The sequence below is a fragment of the Octodon degus genome, unplaced genomic scaffold, assembly GCF_000260255.1.
Source record: "Octodon degus isolate 3935 unplaced genomic scaffold, OctDeg1.0 scaffold00026, whole genome shotgun sequence".
NCBI classification, from domain to species: Eukaryota; Metazoa; Chordata; class Mammalia; order Rodentia; family Octodontidae; genus Octodon; species Octodon degus.
The window spans coordinates 6,411,664-6,417,310 of record NW_004524602.1 but is presented as its reverse complement, the minus strand read 5'-3'; positions in this window follow the sequence as shown (position 1 = coordinate 6,417,310).

Sequence of the window (5,647 nt, the reverse complement as noted above, 5' to 3'; positions counted from 1 at the left end):
GGTGCCAGAGCGTGCGATCTACACAGAGCCGAGGTCCAGCTTCCGCGCGCTCTCCTCTTCCCGGGCCCGCCCCCTTTCCCGCCCACGTGCTCTCTCCAGACTAAAGTTCTCTTCCTTCGTCGGTCCCAGAGAAGACTCTTGGGTTACCTGCGACCGGGCCAGCCCGGAGAGCGGCTTCCCTCCGCCCTGATGTTTCAGGACGCAAAGCCAAGGGTCGGAAATGTCACAGGAGCACGCGTCAGAACGTCCGGAAACAAGAACGGGGTCCTGATGGCACTGGAGGACATGCAATTAAGAGCACGCTTTGATTTTGACAGTGAAATCAAAGCATGTGTGGAATGAAAAAGAATCTGCCGCTTTGGAGGGAAAAGGATGGGATGGTGCATTGGTGAATCGAAGTTGCCCACATAGCCAAAGCAAATGAATAAATTTATAGACTTACATATATTATATATCTTATAGGAACACTTTGGCACTCTACAGGTAAACGCACAATGAATAAAATATATGCACACATGTACATACACATGCACATAGACTATGTTCTTTTAGAAACACATTACAGGTAAAAGCGTACAGTTGATTTATTGCAAATCTGAGTCAATAAAAATCACTTCATAGGGAAACATAAGAGAAAATCTGGCGAGCAACACCCAATAATTTGTTGATAATGTAACAGCCTCAAAAAATCTTCCTCACAGCCAGCTTCTCCCAGGGAAATGTTTACTCTAGCAAGCACTCATTTGAAAAGACAAGCAGTCCGCGATGCTAACAAAGGGCTCTTTTTGTCCTAAAAGGGCAATTTCTTTCTTTAGAGTTTCCTTAGACTTACTCAGGGTTTTATTACAATATTGCAAGAAAGTTTTCAGAACTCTTGTGGAGAGATAACATTCAAAGACTGTTGATCCTTAACAAAAAGTCAGAAATAGGTACTTGAAAAAACTAGTAAATTTTCTAGTGATTAGATCTATGGAAGGCTATTTCCTGTGACTTTCCCTTTCCTCAAGATCCATAACCAGTCAGTTTTTGTTGACTTTTTTTTTTTTAAACAGGGTCTTACTGTGAGATTCAGACTGACTTTGAACTCACTATGTAACCCAGGCTGGCCTGGAACTCTTGGTGATCCTCCTGCGTCAGCCTCGCCAATGCCAAGGCTACAGGCATACCCCACCACATCCAGACTGTTGACTATTGTATCTTAAGACGGCGGTTACTCTCTACCCTTGCTGCTGTTGCAGGGTCTCCAGTGTCTCACTTCTATCACCGTAAGTAACGATCATCAGAGAGTCTCACAAAATTCTCCTTTGTTCAGCAAACCTGTTCATGAAAAAAAAAAAAAAATCCTTAGGGCCACCAAATAGCTCAGCATAGCAGGTTTTGATACCCGGCCTGCCTGCTGTGCCGGCCCTGCTGCTGGGGCGCACTGAGATGGCAATTGAGACTGGGTGTGCTTGTGCACCCAGCTCTTGGGAGGCTGTAAACAGGCAAATCACTATGAGTCTGATCTAGTAGTGAGACCCTGAACACCTGTAGACCCTTCCCTAAAATACAAAAAAAAGAAGGAAAGAAAAGCATCCTTCTTTACTTCATATTCATAAGAATGACATGGGCTGTTCAGCCCTGTTCTCCAATTCTTCCCAGAAGCCTGGGAAGGCTAACTCATCAGCCTTCCTTAAGTGTGGGTCTGGGCTGTTGATTATGCATGCTGATCCAGCCTCTAATAATTTTCTCTCTATCTAAACTCATGCCAGAAAATACTGCAGCCCCTCAAGTGGTGGGAAGGGCATAAGAAGCACACAGTGTCTTCTTAGCGAGGGGTTAGCTGCATAACTAGTACATTGTTTGTGTAAAGTCAATGTATACACTTATGTATGAGCTATACTTTAATAAAGGTATAAAAGTTTATAAAGGTGCTTTTTAAAAGTCAGACGAGCCAGTGAGATAGCTCAGCGGACTAACACGCCTGCTTAGGAAAGCTTAGGCAAGCACAGGGACTACAGTTGCAAGCCTGGCACCACATAACCTGGCCAGCGCCACCCCCAGGGCAGGCTGAGCGGGCCAGAGCTGGGGCATAGTGTCCCACACTTGCAATCTCAGAGCTGGGGAGGCTGAAAATAGGAGGATCACTAAGAGTCCGAGCTGTGTAGTGAGACCCTGTAACAACCAACAAATACATTAAAAAATAATAATAAAGTAAAAATCAGAGCCAGGAAGCTGGCCCCGCAGTATAAGCACCTGCCTGGCAAGCACAAGATCCTGAGTTTGAGCTCTAGTACAAAAATAATAGTAAAATAAAGTATACATCTTTTCCAAGTGCCTCCCTCTGAAAGCCTTCCCTGATCACTCACCCAAAAGAGATTTCTTTGTCCCCTTCTCCCCTAATCCGATGAATATTTCTGTTAGAGTAATTGTACCTCTCTCTTGGTCCTAACACATATTGGTCTAAACTCATTACTCGACTTCAAACTCATGAAATCAAAATAGCCGATTCATACTGTATTTGCATGTTCCTAGAATGCTAGTACCTTATAGGTGTTCATCAGGTATTTCCAAATGGGTCAACACATTCGTTGTGACTACGAATGTGAATTTTGGTTGTTTGTTCTCTGCATTTGTGTGACATTGTGGAGACCCCACTCTGTGGTGAACACAGGTGAAATGGTCAGGCTCTGTCGCTGCTCAAACGCTCATCCCTCAATGCCTTCGTTCAGGACTTGAGATAAGCACCAGTTTGCCCTCTAGTCCTCCCAGCTGAATCTTAAATGTTAGCTGTCTTTAGGAGCACTGTCTCCCCTGCGTAATTGCCTGTTGAGTTAATTGCAGCCTTAGGCTGCCCTGGTGTCTCCTGCAGCATCCGGGTTATCGTAGCCCTGGTGACAGGCATCTTTCAGTTGCTGCTGGAGAAAGCAAACAGACAGAGCCACAAGTATAGCTTGCATCAGGTTCCAAAAATGTTGGGCAAGTTATTTTTATGAACTGTCTGCGTGATGTCCCCACAGTGTCCATGTCCAGTGGCCCTTGTGGATTTTCCAGACTAGAAACTTGATAGGCGATGTCTGCTCGTTCCCATTTAAGAGCAGTTGAGTAAATAGCACTGGTCTGACTATGCGGTAAAGTTTTTTATATTGATCTGGAAGCCCCTTCTATAAAGCAAGTGCACTATTATTAGAGGTTAGCCAGACAGGTTTGATTTGGTTTTGTTCATTATTAACACTGTTTTGGTTTGTTTTTTAAATTTTTACCTTCCCTTTAGAGAAAGAGGCATTTACCAAACCTAATTGGACTTTGGTTTCCCTACTAAATCTATATGAACTGCTTTTCTGTTGTTTTGTTTTTTATTTTTTTACAATGTATTCACACAGAAAAGGTAAGGTACTTTTTAAATTAATTTATATAAACACATGGTTTTTAACATGTCAAAAATATGAAAGGGAAAGTTAGTCTTTTTTTTTATTTCTTTGACCTCTGCTGCCAGAAAGTTGTATATTATATCAGGGAACAAAGCCAGCATGGATAGCCCTCTTGGACAGCCACTTACTAACCTGTATAGCAGGAGAGCAGATGTGGGAGGCATTCAGAAAGGGAAAAGATCAGAGATCCCCTTGCATACAGAGGACCCCAAGTTGGGGCCCTTGGGTGGACACAGGTGACAAGCAACACCAGGCAGGCAGAGGATACTGGGGGACCTAACAGAACAGAAAAGAAAGCACAACTGGGAGATGTGTGCTGATAATCCAGATGGTGCTAATGACAAGATGATTTCTCAAAGGGAGAGAAAGGAATGAACATGCCGAGTCTAAAATTTATGCAGACAATGGTTCCTTTCCAAACAGGAAGAACTCTTTCCAAGTAAGCTTGGTTTATAAGTTCCATGTCCAGTGACTTGCCGGGGAGCCTGACCAATAACACCAGTCAACAGTTCCATGGAGAAGGCCAGAACAGCCTTCATTCGCTCCTCATTCAGATGCCAAATAGCTACGAGAGCCACATGCAGCCACAGAGTCACCAGGAAGAGCACCCCCACCCAGAGTTCCTATGGCAGCCCCAGGAATGAGAGACCCGGGGCAATTCCCACACCCTCTTCTCTTGCCACATTCAGAACTAAAACACGTTGCATAAGAGCACTTTAAAAAAAATAAATAGGTCATCTTTGGCACTAGTTTTAATACCATCTGCATTTCTAGCGAGCTGTCCAATGACTCCATCCTGGAAAACTAGAAGAGGAAGAAGAAAAGTAGAAAGAGGCGATAGTTTCCATGAATACAACCACGGACCTCTGTGGGAGGGTTACTTAAAGCTCTAGGATGCCAACTAACCTCCTAGAGAAACAACTTCTGTAATCTCCTCTGTTGAGGGTTGTTTTGTGGTTAGCAATCTTAGTTGTCTCAGCACTTGGAAAACTGAGGCAGGAAGATCACTGTGAGTTTAAGGCCAGCCACGACTGCAAAGTAGATTCAAGGCCAGCCTGAACTGCATAGCAAAATACTGTCTTGGAAAATCTCTCAAACAAGTCTGTTTTCTATGTATCTCCCCGTCTTCCTTCACCTTTACAGACTTTCATTAGTCTGGGACACATGGATCATGCTTTCGGTTTCAACATAAAAGGAGGGAACAACAACAACAAAAAAAAAAAAAAATCAAGGACCGTCATGATCATGAATGAAGTCAGACTTCCCAGCATGCTGACCTCATAACTCTAAGCAGTTGAGATACCCACCATTATTTCTTTGGCTTCAAGTTTCATGTCAAGAAAACCCAACCGGTTACACTTGGTAAAAATTAACCTTTGTTATCAGGTCTTGATTACGCAAAGCTCCAGAAATACCACTATCTTCTCTCGCATGAGAAGAAGAAGATTGGGCTCTGTGAGCGCAGGGTTCAAGGCAGAAGCTCTTGATTGCCTTTTAAAGCCTCGAGCCCAGATAAACACCAGGAATTTGGTTCAGGGATCAGTAACCATCTGATTCCTGTAGGAAACCTTCCTAGACCTTGGAGTTCTTTCAGCCAGGATACCAGGGTCTATGTAAACATTGAGTTAAAGGACGGTGGCTGTGGAGCAAGTTGAATAGAAAAGTTTGATTTTGAGTTGAAAGTACTGCAATGAAGGCTATCTCTACAGATTTGAACTGATAGCTTTTTTTGTCCTGCGGAGACTTTCTCATTCAGCTCTCCAAGGGACTTTTTGAAAGTGTTGGCAAGATATTCAGTAAATACTCTTGATGGGATGCTTTGTGATGTAAATTATGTTTCTGGGGTCATCACAGGCAGTTACTCCATGCTACTCTTTGCTACTCATCCTACCAAAACCAAAACAAAACAAAACACAAAAACCATTGCAGATAGAGTAAGTGAAGCTAAATCTCACATTCGCATACACTTGGAAAAGTTTTAAGTTTTATGATGGCTGTCCAGCCATGAACTTAGTCACCTAAATCAAAACTACTATTGGTTATATTGGTTTAAATTATACTGAAGAAAGGTGATAGGCAAAAGACTGGATACACACATTCTAATAAAGTTATATGTAAGCATATTTGTCATATATTAGGCCATAAATTGTATTTTATGTCATATGAGAGTATACCTATTTTGTATTTCAATGTACCATTTTGAATTCTTTTTTTGTTTGTTTGGTTTGGGGTTTTTT